The sequence below is a fragment of the Acanthochromis polyacanthus genome, chromosome 3 (assembly GCF_021347895.1).
Source record: "Acanthochromis polyacanthus isolate Apoly-LR-REF ecotype Palm Island chromosome 3, KAUST_Apoly_ChrSc, whole genome shotgun sequence".
In the NCBI taxonomy this organism is placed as follows: Eukaryota; Metazoa; Chordata; class Actinopteri; family Pomacentridae; genus Acanthochromis; species Acanthochromis polyacanthus.
This window is the reverse complement of record NC_067115.1, coordinates 30,507,072-30,523,703: the sequence shown is the minus strand read 5'-3', so window position 1 is coordinate 30,523,703 and position 16,632 is coordinate 30,507,072.

The following is a 16,632-nucleotide window of genomic DNA, read 5'->3' as shown; positions in this document are numbered from 1 at the left end:
CAAAAGTTTGAGGTCACTTAGAAATGTCATTTTTTTTAAAAAGAAAAGAAAAGCACTTTTTCAATGAAAATAGCATAAAATGAATCCGAAATCCAGTGTAGACATTGTTAATGTGTTAAATGACTATTTTTTTTTTATCTGGAAACAGCTGATTTTTAATGGAATATCTCCATAGGGGTACAGAGGAACATTTCCAGCAACCATCACTCCTGTGTTCTAATGCTACATTGTGTTAGCTAATGGTGTTGAAAGACTAATTGATGATTAGAAAACCCTTGTGCAGTTAAGTTAGCACATGAATAAAAGTGTGAGTTTTCATGGAACACATTAAAATTGTCTGGGTGACCCTAAACTTTTGAACAGCAGTGTATATACATGGATGTACCAATATTTCCTATAGCTGCAGTCTTACATTAACATTTCACAAACTTTTGAGGGCTCTAATGTTCTTAGAATTTGATGTGTGACAAGTATCGCAAGCCAAACTTACAGTTTTTTGATATATTCACATGGCAAAATGTGGATTTAGTTGTAATAATAGAAAAACTGGTGTGCATACGGGTCTATATATGATCGTTTTTTACACAAGGTTGCTTCCATGTTGTCTTCATGTCACAACTGAACCACAAATGAAGCTTATTTTAGATTACTGAATGTTCCCATTCAGTGCTGTAATGTTAGCTAATGCCGTTGAAAGGCTAATTGTTGATTAGAAAACCCTTGTGCAGTTATGTTAGCACACGAAAAAAATGTGACTTTTCATGGAAGACATGAAATTGTCTGGGTGACCCTGAACTTTTGAAAGGTAGTGCACTAACTAAAGCTCAAAGCACTTTAAAGGCATTTCTACAATTTCTGCAGTCCTTCAGATAATTTAAAGGGATGGTTAGCCTTCAAAGCTTGAATTTTCGTTGAGATTTCAGATTTTATTCACTTTCTTCAGAAACAAAATCATCAGCAGTTCAATCATGAATTCCATAAAAACATACTGAAGATAAGAAGCTCTTTGAATCAGAACCTGTTCAGGTGTACATGAGCTTGCATGCATTAATAGTCTGCAGTGTCATCTCTACTTGATCAGCACTGCTTTAACTTTGACATTGATCGTATATGTCTGTTTTCTCTTTCTACTTGATGAGATTTGTAACAGCACTGACATATAACTCTGTCAGTTGGCTAATGATTATAGATTTATGGATTCAGTCCAGGCTCAGTTTATTGAAATCCAGCATATGTTTGATTGGCTTCACCGTCACATCTAATCCCATAAATCTGTAGAAACAGACATCACGAGATATACTCCGTCCTGTATAAGTCTGTCCTTCATTGCACTGGCCATATGTAACCTTCAATCACTGTGCAAACAACCCAATCAAAGGAAATATCATCGTCATAGTGTTCTAATTACTGCTATGACGTACAGCAGATTGTAAAACGTTGCCTTCAGGTAGCTTCATGTGTTGTCAAAGTGAAAGTCTGAAAAGTTGTCAGATGCAGTGAAAAGGATGACAGGCTAACTTATAACATTTGACAGGTTTTGACTCCTTTTCTCCTTAAATTTCTACTTGTTCAGTCTTCATGTGAGTGACTGGTTTGCATTCTTGATGTGTGAGAACTAGATTACTGAAGGTGTCGTCATCTAGGCCCATGCTGGAGTTATTTTCACCTTTACACTCAACCAAAGTGACCTGAAGAACACCCCACCCCTGTGTCTATTAACATTCTATCAAGATTCCTACAAAGACATTACTACTTATAGAAAATTGTATTTTGTCTTACTGCTTCTTCAGCTATACCACTTTATCATTATGATTCACACACCCACGCAGTAAAAAGGATACTCACCCTGTCAGAATTTCCAGGAAACCACGAGCTATTACAGCAATAACTCCTGTGTTTAGATCTGGTAAAGACAAATGTAGATAGGTCAGTCTGTGGATTTGTCAGATAGAGGTGTTGCTCCACAGTCTCAGATTTTGTTTACAATTTATGTATTTGTTATTTGGAAAACTGAGTTCATTGAAATATTGTGGCTTCATATGAATTTCATATGTTTTTAGACTTTGTTTTTTGGTAATTTCCCCTGAATCGGCCATTTTAAAGGGGCACCGAGGAAGATTTTTATGCTCGTAACAAAGTCTCATGTTAATGTGGATGAATCTTTGTTATTTACACTTATTAATGCCCCCATTTTCGATTCATGAATCATTTTGGTTTTGTAAATATTTGTATTTTATTAATTTTTTGTCGACTCGTCTAGAATTTCCTGTGAGAGACGGAGCGATTTACAGCAAATACGGTGAGCGTGCGCTGACAGAGCGTAGCAGAGCGGAGCTAGTTGTTTTTAGCAGTAGCAGAGCGGAGAGTTGGTTGAGAAGACGGCACACATGGAGCGCAAAAGGAAGCGAACGGAGCAAAGTCTGCAAGCAAAAAGGTTGTCAGATCGACAACGAAGCAAAAGAAAAGTGCATCTTGGACAGGCATTTCAGAGGTGGAGAGAATTCTGGGAGCAAAAAGGAATCAAAACAGATGCCGAGCTGGCTGTGCTTCTCCTAGACAGGTACGTAACTTTAGCTCTTTGTAAGTTTGATACAATTATTTTGTCTTTTGTGTGTGTTGCTTCTGATGTGTGGTTAGTAGACTATGGGATTAGTTTGACTGTGACTGGTTTAGTTGACTAACTTTGTGGCAAAAACACTGTGTGGGTATTGGCTAATGTAACGTTAGCTCGGAGTTAACCGAACGTTAGCTCCGAGCTAACGTTCGGTTAACTCCGTAGCTCGGAGCAGCTTTGACAACTCGGTTTTAACAACATTAGACCGCGGAGTCATTTACACACGTTATTGTTCAATAATGATTTCAACTCCGCCGGCTTTCCTGAGGCTCGCTCGCTCGTTTATGACGGTTTGCGACAGTGCGCGCCGAGGCTCACGGGAAATGTAGGCAACACTACATTTCCGCTAAAATCTTCTCCGGTGCCCCTTTAAGGGTTCAATATCTCCAGAAATCTAACTCCCACAGCCATTAAACATGTTGAGGACACAGACATTAATAGTTTCCAGCAGATCCATGTCATTGAATGGCTCCAGCACACTTTGAATTTTTCTGGACTGTCACTTGAAAAGTGCTAATCAAGCCGCGGTAGCATTGAGTATATGATCCACTTCTAGAAATGTTTTTTTTTCTTCTTTTTTTTCAATATGGTGAAAAATGGTGACATGGGCTCATTTGCTTAACCTCAAAAACTGGTGTGTGTGGAGGTCTATTTATGATCATTATGTGCAAAGTTCCAAGTTGTTATCAGACAGAATGCACCACACAGCTGACTTACTTGGGTGCCTAATATTTCCCCTCACATCTTGGTCATCTTCGTCCTCGTCAGTGGCGAATATCAGTTACTTCTTTACCATCATAGACTCGGGCAGCATCATTAAAGTAGCTTCCATCAGACGGTTTCTGTTGGTGTCAATAGTGCATGTTCTGTCTCACACCCGAGTTCCAACCACCATGAGGAGGAGAAGACAGTACAAATCCAACATTAATACCAACAGACATTGAAATCAAGGGCGGATCCAGATTAATTTTTTTTGGGGGGGCACCGAAGAGTTGTATGAAAAAATGAAAGCTGCAACCGACCTCTCGCTTTTACAAAGCATTTTTCATGTTTTTTTTTTTTTTTTTTGGCTCTTTATCCCAATAGGAAAGCTGTATATGACCTTTTCATTTTGGACTGTTAACATTCAAACTATGACGGACTTGTTTCCTTGTTTATGTGAATTACCAGCCCGATCTCACGAGGATTCGTGAAACTGTCACGTAAGTTTTAGTTTCGGTTTCGTGCGCACCAACACGATTTCGTAATGTTTTTCGTGCCGCTCACCACGAAATGCGCACCAATGTATTTTAAACGGCGGACTTTTCGTGCCACTCAGAACGTATTTCAAAAGAATGTGTATATTATATTTTTAATGTAAAACCGTGGCGAATCCAACGCTATATTTTGCATGACATCGTTCCTAAACATAACCCTAACCATAACCTAACCATAAGCCGGTGGTACACTTACCAATTTGCATAGGAATTTCAAGAATGTCCGGCGGCCGCAAACGCAATCACACAAGCAGTATACGCCGATGGACAGCTTAGATCGTCATGAATCCGCCGGTATAAACCACTTTCAGATGTGATTACCACAGCGAAAAACATTTCGTGGTGAGCGGCGCGAAAAACATGGCGAAATCGTGTTGGTGCGCACGAAACCGAAACTAAAACTTACGTGACAGTTTCACGAATCCCCGTGAGACCGGGTTGGAATTACAGCATCAACAGCTGCAGTCTGTTATGTAAAACTAGTAAGCTCAACGACAGAATCCTGAGGGCAGTTAAGTGGCAAATATTGTGCAAGAACAGCATTATATGCAACCCTGTCAATTTTCACTTCTTAGAATGTTTACTGACAATTATCACACCTAAAATAAGAAATAATATTCTGTACCGGGTTCTCCAGCCACGCGAAGATCGTACTCATCACGGCGTCCATGTCCAGAGCAGTAATGACATCGTACAACCAGTTTGACATGTTCAGGTGTTCCATGTGTGAAAACTCAAGAGATTTCAGGTATCAGAAGGTGGTTTTCAACTTTCTTTGTTAACTTTCTACTTCAAATTTAAACTAAATTTACTTCATTAAGCCAGCTCTCTGGACTTCCAGTAAGCTGTGTTCCTATTGGCTGTCCAGGTGGTTGCTTGGTGTTATCAGGAACACCTGAGCAGCTCATTGTCTTCCTTTATTTGTCTGCAGTCAAACATTTTCACTGCTTCTCTTCACTGAACCGGGTTTGGCTCCGTTGTTTTAGTTTGTTCTTTAGGTGTTGGCTTGCAGCTTCCAGCAGTAAAATCGTCTTTAATGTGTTTCTTGGTGTGTTTTAGGGCTTTGTACTGGATAGTTGTCTTGGTAAATGTGGTTCTTTAGCCACAGTTAGCACATTGTGCTAATGTGTGCAGTAATTAGTGGATTTGGTGCAGCTGAGTTGTGTCTTTATCTTGGCTGTAGTGAGTCTTTAGAGGTTTTTGGTCAGACACATTCTGTATTCTTGTTTGTGAACAAACGTTGGTTGTCCAGAAGGTAAGAGTTCCTGTCCTGATTCTCTGTTTAAAGAGCTTCTCTGGTAGGCTGCATTAGACTTTAGCGTTTGGGTTGGGCTAGTTTGTTTTTGTACAGTTTCATTTGGACGACTATCTTGAGGCCCCTCCATGTGGTTTAGTGAGGTTTTCTGTAACAATTCTACAAAACAACCTGCAGCAGAAGAGACTTTGAGAGTTTGTAGGAAGTTCTGGAGACCAGACTTTGGAGCAGCAGAAACATTTGTCAGCAGTTTGAGCAGGAGAAGGTGAACGTCAGAGTAGAAATGAGAAGGAAACCTTCTTGACCCGTGTGGTGAGGTCCTGTATGAAGAGTTTGAGCAGGTTGTGAAGAGTCTGTAGTTCTTTGGTCTGAAAGTACCAGAAGCGTCGACTCATGAAAGGAGAAAACGGGAGATATTGTTGGTTCTTCTGTCACTCTGAAGTTTCCAGTTTCCTCAGACTATCAAGTATCTATCTTAAATGATTTACTGTGTGAGCCCAAGAAGACATCAATAAACTCCCTCCATCCCCTGGACACAACATTTTATTACCATGTTAAATTGTTTTTAAAAAAGTTTTTCAGTTTTAATCATAGTTTTAGCATAGTTTGTTCTCTTTGCTTGTTTTTGTCATCTGTGTGAGAGGTGCTAAACAAAGTAGAATTGATAAAACTGAATAATTGACTAACTCATGATTGTGACAACAGAAATATTTTTTTGTGATTTAACGGTTCGTTTCATTTTAAAGGTTGCAGTTAAGATTTTGACAGGAAAAAAAGATTAAAGAAATAAACTACATTAAAAAAGCAATTAAATCAAAGGAAAAAAACATCTAATACAATAAAACCTTTAAAAAGAACATTAAACATGAAATACAATTAAGTTATGTCAAACAGACAAAATATTTAATTAGATAATTAAACAGAAGATACAAAACATGTAATCATTGAATTAACCCAAATTTTTTAAACAAATATTAAACATTAAAGATGACATTTTAGTTAAACATTCAAAAAATACAATTAAACATGAATAATATTAAACATTTGAAAAAATACAAAAAATTTAATTAGATTATTAAACTTTTAAAAAGAAAAAACATTTAATTAAAAAATTAAATGTTTAATTAGATTTTTAATCAGATTTAGTTAGATTTAAATTTTATTAAATTAAATCTTAAAGACAAAACTTTAGGAATTAAACAGAAAATACAATGAAGCATTAAAAATAAAATTAAACATTAAAAGGTGGTAAAACATTTAAGAAGAAAAACATTAAAGATTTAATCTAAAAATTAAACATTGGGAAAGAATAGCATTTTTTTCAAACAAGCTGATAAAACAATTGAAAAAATAACTAAATATTAAAAAGACAAAACATTTTGAAATCAAATCAGACATTAGAAAAGAATAAAAGGTGAGAAAAGAGCAAAACTAAACATTTAAGAAGAATCAAATTAAAGACAAAACATCTGAAAAGACACCAGCTAGATTTTAGAAGATCAAAGTAAACAGAAGAGAATAAAATTATCAAAAAGAGCAAAAACAGATAAAGGTCTTTTCTAGTCTGAAATGAAAACTTCAAGTTGTTTCTTCAAACATTTCCTCTTTCTATGTTCTCGGTTTGAATGTGGACAGATTTACTAAGAACTAATTTCAGAAAACTGCTTTCCAGATAAAGTCTACTAGTAGTTGAAGGCATCAATCAAACTAATGTTACCTTCTGATCTCCACAAACTTTACTGTTCAGTGAAGAGAATCAAAGTTTGTTCAGGATTTCTAAAGAACCCACAGGTGAAGCTCTGAGAAGAACTCAGATGAATGGTCTAAATGTGAAATCAAGACTCATGGGCTGAATCCCAAACCGCCCCCTACACACTCCCCCTCCACTACCGAGTGTCACTCCAAAAGAAGTCACACTCGCACCTGTGGAGGGCACCTATTATTGAAGGGGGAGGGTATAAATACGATCGTCAGGAATGGGATGCCCTGTCGCCTCACCGGAAAACGGAAGACGTCATTGCCATGGTAACACAAAGACGCCTACTGTGCATGGCTGTAGCGCTGTGGCACAGGTTGCAACTAACAAGGATCGCTGCTGCTTCCAGAAGACGAAAGCGTCCCACTTTTTTTTCACTCACATGTTTTCCAATCCTATTATCTGGCATTTCAAATCCAACAAATGAATGAATGAATAAATGAATTCTGTCAGTTGTGTTCAAATTTTAAGGTGTCAGGGGGTGCACAATTAAATCAAACATCAGCAGAGAAGAAGATTTGTTTCTTTTGATTTATCTTTTTACACCACTCTTTTTGTGATGTTCTGTCAGTGTGAAAAAGGCGTGGGAGAAATAATGGACGCATGTGGAACTCACATCGATTTGTTGTTTCCTCCTCCATTTCGACGTTGCACTTCCTGAAAAAGTTGTCCAGAGTGAGCATCGATGCAGACTCGCTATTTAAGGGCTGAACAGTCCAGTCCCCCTCCGCACTACGCGGTTTGGGACGGCCCTTAATATGGAGGACCCTCCGTGGGAACGCGCAAACGGAGGGGTAGTGTGTAGGGATAGTGTGTAGGGGGCGGTTTGGGATTCAGCCATGGTCACAAGTTTTAAGGCTTCTGTTAACCACAAAGTTCAAACTAACAGAGATGTACCGAGAAACTTTTAAAACTTCAGCCCTCAGACTGTCTAAAGGTTCAAACTAAAAGAGGACTACTCAGGAACTTAGAAGATATCAGTCCTTGGACTGTCTGAAAGTTAAATCTAACAGAGATCTACTGTGGGACTTAGAAAATTTCAGCCCTCAGACTGTGTGAAAGCTCAGGTCCTGAGGACTCGGGAGGTCTGGAGGCTTTGGAAAGTCTTGGAACTGAGGGTTCAACCCTCCAGCACAAAGGCTGAAGTCCAACCTCCTGAGAAAAGGAGACTTGAGTTTAAAAAAACAACTCTAAAACGACAAAAAATAGATGATAAATGCGCAAAAAAAACATGAATTTGTATCTGAATGAGTAGCTCAGGGGTAAGAAGAGAGATTACCAAGTGGAAGGTGGCAGGTTCAAGACCTGCCACTGGCATTTTTCTTCCTTTGTCTAAGCTTTTCAAAAAATTTAAGAAGGGTTTAATCTTGAACCAGCAACCTGCAGCTCCACAGGCAAACCCTTAATTCGCTGAGCTACAGATCAGATAAAAAGAAATAAACTCATCGTCCCTTTGACATCGTAGTTTCTGTTCCTAATAAAGTGACCACATGGGTGGAGCCAATGCGGAGTCAGGGTCGAGCCAAGGCGGAGAGTAGGAGGGGAGGTGGGTGGCGGCCTTCCCCCTCTAGTCCTAAAAGTCCTAAAAGATGATTTTTCCATAGTGTTTAAAATATGTTTGAAGTTCTATAAGGGGAATCAAGTGGGACAGCTTCAGACTCTGCTGAAGTGAGTTCCCTGGGCCACTGCACTCCTCCTCTGTTGTTTTCTGGATTGTTCTGAGCTGCATGCCTTCGTCCATCCGGCCTCCGTTGACTTGTCCAGCCTGTCGTCACTGGAGCTGAAGCTGGATTGGATCAGACCAAAGTACAGCCCAATCACGATGCCAGCTGCCTCTCAAAAGGCTCCTTCATCTGGCGGCACTTCTTCTGAGGGGAAGCTGAGCTTCAGCAGAACTTTGGAGATGTGTTCCAGTGGTTGGTGGATGTGTGGGGAGATAGAGAGGGACCTTTGAATTGTTCAGAGAGGAAAACAGAGAACCCATTCGTAGTTTAGTTTACGGTGCTACTGCGATGTGTTTTTGGGTTTTAAGAGGTGAACAGGAAGAGGTTTTTTGTATTGATTATTTTTTACTTTGTTCCTGGTTGCAATGCCCATCAATGTCAACGTGAAGTTCACTTTTAATTCTGTTTATTTTTATTTTACTAACACCCAATTGCTTTTAACCTCCTCACATGTGTTGTTGTAAACTTACTTTTTCAAATAAATACTCGTCTAACCCTCTGGAAACCAGCGTTTGGACTGTTTGTGTTGCTCCTCACCTACTTCAGACAGCCGGGACATAACATTTTTTGGACCAAAGGCTGAACTCTGATGTTTTTAGAGTGACATGCTATACTATAGGCTTTTTTAATTGGCATATTGCTATGACTTTTTTTCTTTTAGTTTTATTTGTTGTTTTTAGCAACATATGAGAATTGGAACAGTTTTAAAAATGACTATACTTTTACTTGTGCAATGAACTATTATTCTATGGCATTTTTTAGACAATATATTATACTCTGATGTTTTATCTGAGGGAGTAGCTCAGGGGGTAAGAAGAGAGACTACCAAGCAGAAGGTAGTAGGTTCAAGACCCACCACTAGCAAATACCGGATTGGTCGATGCCCGGGTTAACAACGACCACCATCGGTGCTGTCGACCTACTGGGTGCCGGTGGAAAATGGGCGACTGTTGGTCGAAGAAGGAGGGGAGGAAGGTGTGTTTGTAGAAACAGAGAGAAGAGCAACAACAAGAGTCTTGGACCGAGAGTAGGGGCTTTGAATGTTGGAACTATGACAGGAAAAGGTAGAGAGCTGGTTGACATGATGCAGAGGAGGAAAGTGGACATACTGTGTGTCCAGGAGACAAGGTGGTAAAGCTAGAAGTTTAGGAGCAAGGGTCAAGTTGTTCTATCATGGTGCAGATAGGAAGAGAAATGGAGTAGGAGTTATCTTGAAGGAGGAGTTTGTTAGGAATGTCCTGGAGGTAAAGAGTGTCAGATCGAGTGATGAGCCTGAAGCTAGAAATCGAAGGTGTGATGTTCAATGTTGTTAGTGGGTATGCTCCACAGGTAGGATGTGAGCTGGAGGAGAAGGAGAAATTCTGGTCGGACCTTGATGAAGTGATGCAGAGTATCCCTAGAAGTGAGAGAGTTGTCATTGGTGCAGACTTCAATGGACATGTTGGTGCAGGAAACAGAGATGATGAGGAGGTCATGGGCAGGTTTGGTATCCAGGAGAGGAACGCAGAAGGACAGATGGTGGTTGACTTTGCAAAAAGGATGGAAATGGCTGTAGTGAATACTTTCTTCCAGAAGAGGCAGGAACATAGGGTGACCTATAAGAGTGGAGGTAGGAGCACACAGGTAGACTACATCTTGTGTAGACAGTGTAATCTGAAGGAGATCAGTGACTGCAAAGTAGTGGGAGGTGAGAGTGTAGCCAGACAGCATAGGATGGTGGTGTGTAGGATGACCCTGGTGGTGAAGAAGATGAAGAGGGCAAAGACAGAGCAGAGGAGCAAATGGTGGAAGCTGAAAAAGGAAGAGTGTTGTATGACTTTCAGGAAAGAGTTGAGACAGGCTTTGGATGGTCAGGAGGTGCTTCCAGATGACTGGACAACTACAGCAAATGTGATCAGGGAGACAGGCCGGAGAGTACTTGGTGTGTCATCTGGAAGGAAAGGAGATAAGGAGACTTGGTGGTGGAATGAGGAGGTGCAGGAGTGGATCCAGAGAAAGAGGTTAGCTAAGAAGAAGTGGGACACTGAGAGGACTAAAGAGAATAGACAGGAGTACAGGGAGATGCAGCGTAAGGTGAAAGTAGAGGTGGCAAAGGCCAAACAAAGGGCTTACGATGACTTGTATGCTAGGTTGGACAGTAAGGATGGAGAGACTGACCTGTATAGGTTGGCAAGGCAGAGAGACAGAGATGGGAAGGATGTGCAGCAGGTTAGGGTGATAAAGGATAAGGTTGGAAGTGTGTTGACAGGTGCCAATAGTGTGACGAGAAGATAGAAAGAGTACTTTGAAAAGTTGATGAATGAGGAAAATGAGAGAGAACGAAGAGTAGAAGAGGTGACTGTTGTGGACCAGGAAGTAGCAAAGATTAGTAAGGATGAAGTGAGGAGGGCATTGAAGAGGATGAAGAGTGGAAAGGCACTTGGTCCTGATGATATACCTGTGGAGGTATGGAAGTGTCTCGGAGAGGTAGCAGTAGAGTTTCTGACTGGGTTGTTCAACAGGATCTTAGTGAGAAGCTGCCCGAGGAATGGAGGAGAAGTGTGCTGGTGCCCATCTTTAAGAACAAGGGAGATGTGCAGAGTTGTGGCAACTACAGAGGAATAAAGCTGATGAGCCACACGATGAAGCTATGGGAAAGAGTAGTTGAAGCTAGACTAAGGGCAGAGGTGAACATCTGTGAGCAGCAGTATGGTTTCATGCCAAGAAAGAGTACAGCAGATGCAATATTTGCTTTGAGGATGTTGATAGAGAAGTACAGAGAATGTCAGAAGGAGCTGCATTGTGTCTTTGTAGATCTGGAGAAAGCTTATGACAGGGTGCCCAGAGAAGAACTGTGGTTTTGTATGAGGAAGTGTGGAGTGCCAGAGAAGTATGTTAGAGTGGTGCAGGACATGTATGAGGACTGTAAGACAGTGGTGAGGTGTGCTGTAGGTGTGACAGAGGAGTTCAAGGTGGAGGTGGGACTACATCAGGGATCAGCTCTGAGCCCCTTCTTGTTTGCTATGGTGATGGACAGGATGACAGACAAGGTTAGACAGGAGTCTCCATGGACTATGATGTTTGCAGATGACATTGTGATCTGTAGTGAGAGCAGGGAACAGGTGGAGGAGAAGCTCGAGGCGTGGAGGTTTGCCCTGGAAAGGAGAGGAATGAAGGTTAGCCGCAGAAAGACGGAATATCCGTGTGTGAATGAGAGGGACCCAAGTGGAAGAGTGAGGTTACAGGGAGAAGAGATCAAGAAGGTGGAGGATTTTAAGTACTTAGGGTCAACAGTCCAGAGCAATGGAGAGTGTGGAAAAGAGGTGAAGAAGCGTGTACAGGCAGGCTGGAATGGCTGGAACGGCTGGAAAAAAGTGTCAGGTGTGATGTGTGATAGAAGAGTTTCAGCTAAAATGAAAGGAAAGGTTTACAAAACTGTGGTGAGACCAGCCATGTTCTTTGGTCTGGAGACAGTGTCCCTGAGGAAAAGACAGAAGACAGAGCTGGAGGTACCAGAACTGAAGATGCTGAGGTTCTCTTTGGGAGTGACCAGGATGGATAGGATCAGGATTGAGTACATCAGAGGGACAGTACATGTTAGAGGCTTTGGAGATAAAGTCAGAGAGGCCAGACTGAGATGGTTCGGACATGTCCAGAGGAGAGAGAGTGAATATATTGGTAGAAGGATGCTGAGTTTCCCACTGCCAGGCAGGAGGCCTAGAGAAAAACCAAAGAGGAGGTTTATGGATGTGGTTAAAGAGGACATGAAGGTAGTTGGTGTGAGAGAAGAGGATGTAGAAGACAGGGTCAGATGGAGGCAATTGATTCGTTGTGGCGGCCCCTGAAGGGAAAAGCCGAAAGGAAAAGAAGAAGATTATACTCTGATGTTTTCTTGAACAACATACTATTTTGACAATATACTGCACAATGACATTTTTTGAACCACATATTATACATGACAATTTTAGGCAACATCCTATCATTTTGCGCTTTTTGAACCACATAATAATATATGTTTTTTTTGGGGTTTTCTTTGCCGACATGCTATACTATGAACTACAGGCCCAACCCGGTCTCACGGGGATTCGTGAAACTGTGACGTAAGTTTTTGTTTCGGTTTCATGCGCACCAACACGATGTCGTCATGTTTTTCGTGCAGTTCACCACGAACGAAACCGGCTGTGGTAATCACATCTGAAAGTGGTTTATACCGGCGGATTCATGACGATCTAAGCTGTCCATCGGCGTTTGCGGCCGCCGGACATTCTTTGAATTCCTATGCAAATTCGTCAGATTCATGACGATCTAAGCTGTCCATCGGCGTTTGCGGCCGCCGCTGCGGCCGGAAGTCCGGCGGCCGCAAACGCCGATGGACAGCTTAGATCGTCATGAATCCGCCGGTATAAACCACTTTCAGATGTGATTACCACAGCCGGTTTCGTTCGTGGTGAGCTGCACGAAAAACATGACGACATCGTGTTGGTGCGCACGAAACCGAAACAAAAACTTACGTCACAGTTTCACGAATCCCCGTGAGACCGGGTTGACAGGCCATACTATGTTATCTTCGGCCCCGCGTTGACCATTACTTCCTTAGAGGTTGGGTAAATCAGTGAAGTGAAGCCCAGTGGCAGGACATTCACCACGGTCCACAGGTATCAGAATCCCAGATGAAGCTCAAAGAAGCACAGTTCCAGCAACAGACATGAAACCTGAGCCCATCCAGCCACAGACAGCAGTAGAGAGGAAAATGAATGGGTGAAAGTCCCAAATCTTGTGGCCAAAATCTTTCCAGAAAAAGGAATGGGAAACCACCGACACAGACCTCGTCCATCTCCTTGAATGTCTGAAAGGGTGTGTGGAAAGAAAGCTGGACATGATGAGACAGGTCATCTACAGCTATAGATTAGAGAGATTCGGGTGAAGAGTATGAACCTTCGAACACAGAAAGAACCATCAGCCCATCTCAAGTCCAGGAGACAACAAGAGATTGGGAGACTTGTGAAAGAAAGAAGATGTCTGAGAAAACAATGGAAGAAGGCTTCAGAAGTGGAAAGGAATTGAGGCACTACAGGGCGACATCAAGCAGCATCTTGAAATGCTGCGAAGAACAGAATGCTTGAGGAAGCAGCATAAGAAGAAAGAGTGAATGGGGACGACCTTCTTCAGAGATCCCTATAAGTTCATCAAAGACCTCTTTGTCAAGGAGAAAACTGGGACCCTCACAGTACCCATAAGGGAACTAGAGGAACACCTGAGGAAGACTGACTCTGACAATCAGAGGCATGTCACAGCCAGCATTTCAGATGACATGCCGCCAATTGAACCACCTGAGCACCATATGGAAACAAGGTCCCCTACATAGAACGTTGTGAAAGGTGTGAGCACAGTTAAGAACAGCGTCAGCCCCTGGGATCAATGGTGCTCCATATAGGCTGTATAAGAACACGCCGGGAGTCTTGAAGTACCTCTGGAAGCTAATGAAAGTGGCATGGCAGAAAAGGATGATACCAAAGGCATGGCAAAGGGCAGGAGGGATCCTGATTCCCAAAGAGAAGAATTCCTCAACCATCAACCAGTTCTGCCAACTCAGCCTTCTGAATGTGGAAGGAAAGATATTCTTCAGTGTTGTGGCCCAGAGGCTCTCAGTATTCTTGCAGAAGAACAACTTTGTTGACACCTCAGTGCAGAAGGCAGTGATAAGTGGATTCACTGGATGCCTGGAACACATGAATGTCAACTGGCACCAGATACAGACGGCCATGAAGGAGAAGAAAGACCTGCATGTGGTTTTCTTAGATCTTGCCAATGCCTTCGGGCCAGTGCCCCATGAGATTTTGTGAACAGCGTTCAACTTCTTTTAAGTCCCAGAGGACATCAGAAGGCTGGTCAAAGCTTACTTCCACGACCTCCAGTTCTGCATTACAGCACAGGCCAGTACAACTGCCTGGCAGCACCTTGAGATGGGCATAATGGCAGGCTGCACCATACCTCCATTGGCGTTTCATCCGAGCATCCCGATGGGTGATTGGAAGGGAACGGTTGAAGAAAGGGCTGCGTCTTCCTCCAATCAGGGCATATATGGACGACATGACGATAGTAACAACAACAAAGGCATGCACCAAAGGCCTGCTGGATGAACTCCAGAAAAACATCAAATGGGCGCGAATGGGGATTAAACCCAGAAATTCCCGCAGTATCTCCATTGTTAAAGGTAAGCTCGCCAATGAGAGGTTCCACGTCAACAATGAGCCAATACCAGCAGTTCTGGGGAAGCATATCAAAAGCCTTGGCCGCTGGCATAGTGCAGAACTCAAAGACTTGACGCAGGTGCAACAGCTCAGGCAGGATACCATCAGTGGCCTCAAGCAGATTAACAACACTGCTCTCCCTGGGAAGCTGAAGCTGTGGTGCTTTCAGTTTGGGCTGCTACCTTGTCTCATGTGGCCAATTTCCATCTATGAGGTTACTCTATCCCATGCCATCTGGCTGGAGAGATTGGTTAATGTCCAAGTAAGGAAGTGGCTTGGACTGCCGAGATGCATAACCAGCATAGGCCTGTATGGCAATGGAGCTCTCTCCCTACCAATACCAAGCCTGGTGGAGGAGTACAAATGTGCCAAAACAAGGCTGGAGTACACCCTCACAGAATCCCAGGACCAATTTGTCAAAGGTGCTGCTCCAACTCTAGCAACAGGGAGGAAATTGAAGCCATCTGCAGCGGTAGAGGTGGCAAAGGCCACCCTTACACACCGGAATATAATGAGGCATGTCCAATATGGAAGAGGGGGCCTTGGTTTGGAGGCAACAGCGCCGACATGGCAAAAGGCTACTCCAACCGAATGGCAGCACATGGTGGTGGAGGACGTGTGCCAGCAGAAGTAAGCAGCCAGGTGTGCCAGGGCAGTTTCCTATCTACCGATTCATATCTATGGTCCTATCTACTGATTCATATCTATGCACATTAGTCTGGTCCGATGGAGTCTCCATGATGATGTTTCACGAGTACGTGAGAACCGAGTACGGACAGGTATGTACTGAGAAACGACCACAGTCTTCTTACCGCAAAGGTACGAAGCTGCTCGTCTTCTCCTCCGGCATCAGGAAACGTCTTCAAAGCTTCTTCAAATCCAAACGAAATCCAATCAAATGATCAAACTAACGTCATTGGTGCATTCATGTGCAGTCGGAAGTTGCTTTCAGGAGCGTCGGAAATGGGAGTATCAGTAATGTAAATTTCCGATGAAAATTTTGGGGGGGGGCACACGGGGTGGCCAATCAGATCACAGGGGGGCCACTGCCCTCCGCCGGAAGATCCGCCACTGATTGAAATATGGAAATATGTGTATGGGAGTATTTAGTAATATAAAAAAAATGCCTCATTTGTGGTTAAGTTGTGACATGAAGACAACATGGAAGCAACCTTGTGTAAAAAGTTATCATATATAGACCCGTGTTTACACCAATTTTTCTGTTATGACTAAATCCACATTTTGCCAAGTGAATTTATCAAAAAACTGTAAGTTTGGCTTGCGATACTTCTCACACATTAAATTCTACCAACATTAGAGGCCTCAAAAGTTTGTGAAATATTAATGGAAGACTGTAGTTGTAGGAAATATTAGCACATCCATATATATGGACTACCGTTCAAAAGTTTGGGGTCACCCAGGCAATTTCATATTTTCAATGAAGATTCACACTTTTATTCATGTGCTAAAATAACTGCACAAGGGTTTTCTAATCATCAATGAGCCTTTCAACACCATTAGTTAACACAATGTAGCATTAGAACACAGGAGTGATGGTTGCTGGAAATGTTCCTCTGTACCCCTATGGAGATATTCCATTAAAAATCAGTTGTTTCCAGCTGGAATAGTCATTTACCACATTAACAATGTCTAGACTGTGTTTCTGATTCATTTAATGTTGTCTTTATCTTTCAAAAAAAGGACATTTCTAAGTGACCTCAAACTTTTGAACAGTAGTGTACATATATATGGTCACAAGAACTTTATGGGCCTCCAATATCAACCTGGTTTGGAAAT